Below are 8,341 nucleotides of genomic sequence, written 5' to 3' on the forward strand. Positions count from 1 at the left end.
TCACCACAGTTGAAATGAGGAAAAAATGTTAAGGGCAGCCAGAGAGGAAGGTCGGGTTACCCACAAAGGGAAGCCCATCAGACTAACAGTGGACCTCTCTGCAGAAACCCTACAAGCCAGAAGAGAGTGGGGGGCAATATTCAATGTTCTTAAAGGAAAGCATTTTCAACCTAGAATTTCATATCCAGCCAAACAAAGCGTCATAAGTAAAGGAGAAATGAAATCCTTTCCAGAAAAGCAAATGCTGAGAGGTTTTGTCACCACCAGGCCTGCCTTATAAGAGCTCCTGAAGCATGGAAAGGAAAAACCAGTACCAGCCTCTGCAAGAGCATATGAAATTGTAAAGTCCATTGACACTATAAAGAAACTGCTCAGCTAATAGCTGGCAGAATAACCAGCTAGCATCATAATGACAGGATCAAATTCACATATAACAATATTAACCTTAAATATGAATGAGCTAAATGCCCCAATTGAAAGACACAGACTGGCAAATTGGATAAAAAGTCAAGACCCATTGGTGTGCTGTATTCAGGAGACCCATCTACATGCATAGACACACATACACTCAAAATAAAGGGATGGAGGAATATTTACCAAGCAAATGGAAAGCAAAAAAAAGCAGACGTTGCAATCCTAGTCTCCGATAAAGCATACTTTAAACCAACAAAGATCAAAAAAGACAAAGAAGGGCATTTTACATAATGGTAAAAGGGATCAATGCAACAAGAAGAGTTAAGTATCCCAAATATATATGCACCCAATATAGAAGCACCCAGATTCATAAAGCAAGTTCTTAGAGACCTACAAAGAGACTTGGACTCCCACTCAATCATAATAGTAAGAGACTTAGATTCCCACACAATAAACTGGGGAGACTTTAACACCTCACTGTCAATATTACACAGATGAATGAAACAGAAAATTAACAAAGATATTCAGGACTTGAACTCAGCTCTGGACCAAGCGGACCTGATAGACATCTACAGAGCTCTCCACCCCAAATCAACAGTATATACATTCTTCTCAGCGCCTCATCACACTTATTCTAAAATTGACCACATACTTGGAAGTAAAACACTCCTCAGCAAATGCAATAGAACAGAAATCATAAGTCTCTCAGACCACAGTGCAGTCAAATTAGAGCTCAGGATTAAGAAACTCACTCAAAGCCACAAAACTATATGAAAACTGAACAACCTGCTCCTGAATGACTCCTGGGTAAATAATGAAATTAGGGCAGAAGTAATAAGTTCTTTGAAACCAATTAGAACAAAGACACAACATACCAGAATCTCTGGGACACAGCTAAAGCAGTGTTTAGAGGGAAATTTATAGCACTGAATGCCCACAGGAGAAAGGAGGAAAGATCTAAAATCGACACCCTAACATCATGATTAAAAAATAACTAGAGAAGCAACAGCAAACAAATTCAAAAACTAGCAGAAGACAAGAAATAACTAAGATCAGAGCAGAACTAAAGGAGATAGAGACACGAAAAACCCTTCAAAAAATCAATGAATCCAAGAGCTGGTTTTTGAAGAGATTAACAAAATAGATAGTCTACAAGCCAGACTAATAAAGAAGGAAAGAGAGAAGAATCAAATAGACACAATAAAAATGATAAAGGAGATATCACCACTGATCCCACAGAAATCCCACAAACTACCATCAGAGAATACTATAAACACCTCTACGCAAATCAACTAGAAAATCTAGAAGAAATGGATAAATTCCTGAACACATACATCCTCCCAAGACTAAACCAGGAAGAAGTTGGATCCCTGAATAGACCAATAAAAAGTTCTCAAATTGAGGCAGTAATTAATGAGACCCAGGTCCAGATGGATTCACAGCCGAATGCTACCAGAGGTACAAAGAGGAGCTGATACCATTCCTTCTGAAACTATTCCAAATGGTGGAAAAAGAGGGACTCCTCCCTAACTCATTTTGTGAGTCTAGTGTCATCCTGATACCATAATCTGGCAGAGACACAACAGAAAAAGAAAACTTCAGGCTGGTATCCCTCATGAACATTGATGCAAAAATCCTCAATAAAATACTGGAAAACCAAATCCAACAGCACATCAAAAAGCTTATCCACCGCGATCAAGTCAGGTTCATCCCTGGGTTGCAAGGATGGTTCAACATACACAAATCAATAAACATCAATTACATAAACAAAACCAATGACAAAAACCACATGATTATCTCAATAGATGCAGAAAAGCCCTTCAATAAAATTCAACACCCCTTTATGCAAAAGACTCAATAAACTAGGTACGGATGGAACGCACCTTGAAATAGTAAGAGCTATTTATGACAAACCCATAGCCAATATCATACTGAATGGGCAAAATCTGGAAGCATATTTAAAAACCAGCAACAGACAAGAATGCCCTCTCTCACCACTCCTATTCAACATAGTATTGGAAGTTCTGACCAAGGCAATCAGGCAAGAGAAAGAAAGAAAGGGTATTCATATAGGAAGGGAGGAAGTCAAATTGTCTCTGTTTGCAGATGACATGATGCTGTATTTAGAAAACCCCATTATCTCAGCCCAAAATCTCCTTAAGCTGATAAGTAACTAGCAAAGTCTCAGGATACAAAATCAATTGGCAAAACTCACACACATTTCTGTACACCAATGATAGACAGCCAAACCATGAGTGAACTCCCATTCACAATTGCTACAAAGAGAATAAATTACCTAGGAATACAATTTACAAGAGATGTAAAGGACTTCTTCAAGGAGAACCATTGTTCAAACCACTGCTCAGAGAAATCAGAAAGGACACAAACAAATGAAGAAACATTCCATGCTCATTAGTTCATGAAGATAGCCATACTGCCCAAAGTAATTTATAAAAGAATTCAATGCTATTCCCATTAAACTACAATTGGCATTCTTCATAGAATTAGAAGAAACTATTTTAAAATTCATTTGGAACCAAAAAAGAGCCCAAATAGCCAAGACATTGCTAAACAAAAAGAACAAAGCTGGAGGTACCACACTACCCAACTTCAAACTATACTATAAGGCTACAGTAACCAAAATAGCATGATACTGGTACCAAAACAGACACATAGACCAATGGAACAGAATAGAGAACTGAGAAATAAGACCATACACATACAACCATCTGATCTTTGACAAACCTGACAAAAGCAATGGGGAAAGGATTCCTTGTTTAATAAATGGTGTTGGGAAAACTGGCTAGCCATATGCAGAAAACTGAAACTGGACATCTTCCTTACACCTTAAACAAAAATTAACTCAAGATGGATTAAAGACTTAAATATAAGACCTAAAACCATAAAAACCTCAGAAGAAGATCCAGGCAGTACCATTCAGGACATAGGCATGGGCAAAGGCTTCATGACTAAAACACCAAAAGCAATGGCAACAAAAGCCAAAATTGACAAATGGGATCTAATTAAACAAGAGTTTTGGCACAGCAAAAGAAACTATCATCAGAGTGAACAGGCAACCTACAGAATGGGAGAAAGTTTTCGCAATCTATCCATCTGACAAAGGTCTAATATCCAGAATCTACAAAGAACTTAAATTTACAAGAAAAAAAAAACATCAAAAAGTAGGCAAAGGATATAAACAGACACTTCTCAAAAGAAGACATTTATGTGGCCATCAAACGTGAAAAAAGTTCATCATCACTGGTGATTAGAGAAATGCAAATCAAAACCACAATGACATACCATCTCACACCAGTTAGAATGGCGATCATTAAAAAGTCAGGAAACAACAGATGCTGGAGAGGATGTGGAGAAATAGGAATGCTTTTACACTGTTGGAGTGTAAATTAGTTCAACCATTGTGGAAGACAGTGTGGCAATTCCTCAAGGATCTAGAACCAGAAATAACATTTGACCCAGCATCCCATTACTGGGTATATACCCAAAGGATTATAAATTATGCTACTATAAAGACACATGCACACATATATTTATTGCAGCAGTGTTCACTGCTGCAATGACTTGGAACCAACCCAAATGCCCATCAACAATAGACTGGATAAAGAAAATGTGGCACATATACACCATGGAATACTATTAAGCAATAAAAAATGATGAGTTCATGTCCTTTGCAGGAACATGGATGAAGCTGGAAACCATCATTATCAGCAAACTAACGCAAGAACAAAAAACCAAACACCATATATTCTCACTCATAAGTGGGAGTTGAACAATGAGAACACATGGACACAAGGAGGGGAACATCACACACTGGGGGCCTTCAGGGAGTGGGGGGCTAGGAGAAAAAGGGTAAAAAGGTGGATTCTTTAGGAGGCGATTATCTCATGAGGATAGAAGTCCTTATGGATGAAATTAGAGCCCTTATAAAAGGACTTGAGTGGGTTCATTCCCTCCGTCTCCTCCGTGTGGGGACACAATGTTCTTCCCCTCTGAAAGATGAGGCAACATTGTGTCATCTTGGAAGGAGAGATGGGCCCTCGTTAGACACTGAATGGTCTGATGACTTGATCTTGGACACCCCAGTGTTTAGAACTGAGAGAAATAAATGTCTGTTTTTTATAAATTATCCAGTCTCAGGTATTTGAACAGATTGAGATATTTTCTTAAACAACCAATTGGTTAAAGAAGAAACCACTGGCCGGGCGCGGTGGCTCAAGCCTGTAATCCCAGCACTTTGGGAGGCCGAGACGGGCGGATCACGAGGTCAGGAGATCGAGACCATCCTGGCTAACCCGGTGAAACCCCGTCTCTACTAAAAAATGCAAAAAACTAGCTGGGCGAGGTGGCGGGTGCCTGTAGTCCCAGCTACTCGGGAGGCTGAGGCAGGAGAATGGCATAAACCCGGGAGGCGGAGCTTGCAGTGAGCTGAGATCCAGCCACTGCACTCCAGCCTGGGCGACAGAGAGAGACTCCGTCTCAAAAAAAAAAAAAAAGAAGAAGAAGAAACCACAAGAGAAATCAGAAAATACAGTTGGGTGTCAGTATCCACAGGGGATTGGTTCTAGGATCCCATAAGTAGGCCAACATCCACACAGAGTCAAGTCTTGCAATTGGCCCTGTAAAACCTGGGCATTAAAAATGTTAGGCCGCTGTATCCTCAGGTTTTGCACTCTGTGAATACTGTATTTTCAATCTGTCTTTGGTTACAGATGCAGAATTAATGAAGTCAGAGGACCTACTGTATTTATTGAAAACAATTCCTGTATAAGTGCACCCTTGCAGTTCAAATCCATGTTGTTCAAGGCTCAGCTGTACTCAGAAATGAATGAAAATGAAAACACAGCATAGCAAAACTTTGGGATGCAGTAAAAGCAGTGCTAACAGGGAAATTTATAGTGTGAAATGCTTACATTAAGCAAACCAAAAGAAAGCCAGGCATCGTGGTTAATGCCTGTAATCCCAGCACTTTGGGAGGCTGAGGTGAGCGAATCACCTGAGGTCAGGAGTTCGAGACTAGCGCGAACAACGTGGAGAAACCCTGTCTCTGCTGAAAATACAAAATTAGCCGGTTGTGGTGGCAGGCGCCTGTAATCCCAGCGACTGGGGAGGCTGAAGCAAGAGAATTGCTTCAACCTGGGAGGCAGAGGTTGCAGTGAGCCGAGATCGCACCATTGCACTCCAGCCTGGGCAACAAGAGCGAGACTCCATCTCAAAACAAAACACACCCAAAAGACCTCAAATTAGCAAACTAAATTTACAATTTAGACACTAGAAAAGAACAAATTAAACCCTAGGAAGGAAATTTCCTTCCTAGCAGAAGGAAAGAAATAAAGATTAATTCAGCAATAAATAAAACAGAAAATAAAACAATGGAGAAAATCAACAAAACCGAAAGTTGGTGTTTTAAGAGATAAAATTGACACACTTTATAGACTGACTAAGAAAAAAAGAGAGAATACTCAAATTACTAAAATCAGAAATGGAAGTGGGGACATTACTATCTGATCCAGTCAAAATGAAAACGATTGGCAGGGTGAAGTGGCTCACACCTATAATCCCAGCACTTTGGGAGGCCAAGGCAGGCAGATCACTTGAGGTTAGGACTCAAGACTAACCTGGCCAACATGCTGAAACCGTCCCTACTAAAAATACAAAAAAAATTAGCTGGGTGTGGTGGCAGGCGCCTGTAATCCCAGGTACTCGGGAGGCTCAGGCAGGTGAATCACTTTAGCTCAGGAGTTCAAGACCAGCCTGGGAAACATGGTAAAACCCAGTCTCTACAAAAAAAGAAAGGAAAGAAAGAGAGAGAGAGAGAAAGAGAAAAGAAAGAAAGGAAGGAAGGAAGAGAAAAATTAATTCAGCCCATCTTGGTGGCAAAAGCCTGCTGTCCCAGCTACTCAGGAGCCTGAGGTAGGAAGATCTCTTGAACCTGGGAGGTGGAGATTGTAGTGAGCCTAGATCACACCACTGCACTCCAGCCTGGGTGACAGATGAGATCCTGTCTCAAATAAATAAATGAATAGGATTGTAAGAGAGTGCTAAGAACAATTGTACACCAACATATTGGATAACTTGGATGAAATGCACAAATTCCTAGGAACATGAACCCTACCAAGACTAAATCAGAAAGAAGCGAAAATCTGAATAGACTAGTAACTAGCAAGGAGACTGAATCAGTAACCAAAAATATCCTGAGAAAGAAAGAAAAAAAAAAGGCTTGGACTTGACTTCTCTATCAAATATTTAGAGAACTAATAGTAATCTTTCTTAATCCTGCCAAAAACTTGAAGAGGAGGGAGTACTCCCCAACTCTTTCTATGAGGCTACAATTGCCCTGACACCAAAGCAAGACAAAGATTTTACAAGAGAAAACTGTAGAAGAATATCCCATATGAAGATCGATGTATAAAAATCCTCACCATATCCTAGGACTGTGAGGTGAAATTCATCACAGAAAAGGAAAGCCAAGCAGAAGCCTAAAACTATACCCCTAGTCTGACCGGGCGCTGGTGACTCACGCCTTTCATCCTAGCACTTTGGGACGGTGGGTGGATCACCAGAGGTTGGAAGTTCCAGACCAAACTAACCAACATGGAGAAAACCCGTCTCTACTAAAAATACAATATTAGCCAGGTGTGATGGTGCATGCCTGTAATCCCAGCTACTCAGGAGGCTGAGGAAGGAGAATGGCGTGACCCCCGGGAGGCGGAGCTTTCAGTGAGCCCAGATCTTGCCACTGCGCTCCAGGCTGGGTGACAGAGCGAGACTCCGTCTAGAAGAAAAAGGTAAAAAAGAGAAAGAAAGAAGAAGGAGAAAGAAAGAAAAGTAAGAAAAGGAAAGAATGAAATAAAGAGAGAAAGAAAAAGAAAGAAGGAAAGAAAGAAAAAAGAAAGGAAGGGAAGAAAAAGAAAAGGAAAGAAAGAAAAAGAAAGAAAGGGAGAGAATGAAAGAAGGAAAGAAAAAAAAACAAGGAAAGTAGGAAGGAAAGAGAGGAAGAAAGGAAAGAGGAAAAAGAAAAAGAATGAAAGAAAGAAAGGAAAGATAGCAAGGGAAGAAAAAGAACAAAATGGAAGTAAGAAGGAAAGAAAAAGAGAGAAAGAGGGAGAGAGATATAAAGAAAGAAGGAAAGAAAGGAAGAAAGAGATAAAGACAGAAAGGAAAGATAGCAAGGGAAGAAAAAGAAAAAAGGGAAAGTAAGAAGGAAAGAAAGAGCGAGATGGAGAGAGAGAAGGAAAGAAAGAGAAAGAAAGAAGAGAGAGTGAGAGAAGGGAAGAAAGGAAGGTAGAAAAGAAAGACAAGAAAGCAAGCAAAAAAGCCTACAGCACCCGGTATTTCCAGGTGGTCTCCCATCCAAGTACTAACCAGGCCCGACCCTGCTTAGCTTCCGAGATCAGACGAGATCGGGCGCGTTCGGGGTGGTATGGCCGGAGACGCTGGCAGGGGCGCCTGGCTGCCCCAAGAGCCTGGCCCAGCCCTGCCCGCTGGCTTCCAGCCCGCACCGCCAGCCTGGGATCGCCGGGCTCGGATCGGACCTGGAGCCGCTCGCCCGGGCCTTCCCCCGGCTCCTCCAGAGCTCCGGAGCTTCCACCACATCGGGCCGCTCGGAACAGGGAGTGCTCCCAGGCGTCAGGGCCCAGGGCCCACGATCCTGGGACCCAGTCCGCTCCTCCGCCCTGTCGCGGAGGTAGGTATTCTTTGGGATCTCTGGCCGCTGGGGAGCTGCTGCGAGGCCCCCTCTTGCCCCCCAACCCGGAGCCGTCAGGGCTGGCCAAGGGCGAACAGCCGGCGCAGCCGCGCGTGGCCTTTTTCTCACAACGCCCCCACCACGGTCGCTTGTCCCGACCAAGACCCGGCCGGTGGGCAAGAGGGCGTGGGGGCTGGGGTGTTGGGGGATGGCCCTGCTTTG

General features: G+C 42.2%; 1 non-coding gene across 1 annotated transcript; it reads right to left on the reverse strand.

The window, feature by feature from the left end:
- Positions 1–7,748: 7,748 nt before the first annotated feature.
- LOC111545331 lies at positions 7,749–7,867 on the reverse strand. The gene has a single exon (XR_002732403.2). It is a non-coding gene; the product is annotated as a 5S ribosomal RNA (ribosomal RNA).
- Positions 7,868–8,341: the final 474 nt, after the last annotated feature.

This window comes from Piliocolobus tephrosceles, chromosome 1 (genome assembly GCF_002776525.5).
Source record: "Piliocolobus tephrosceles isolate RC106 chromosome 1, ASM277652v3, whole genome shotgun sequence".
In the NCBI taxonomy this organism is placed as follows: Eukaryota; Metazoa; Chordata; class Mammalia; order Primates; family Cercopithecidae; genus Piliocolobus; species Piliocolobus tephrosceles.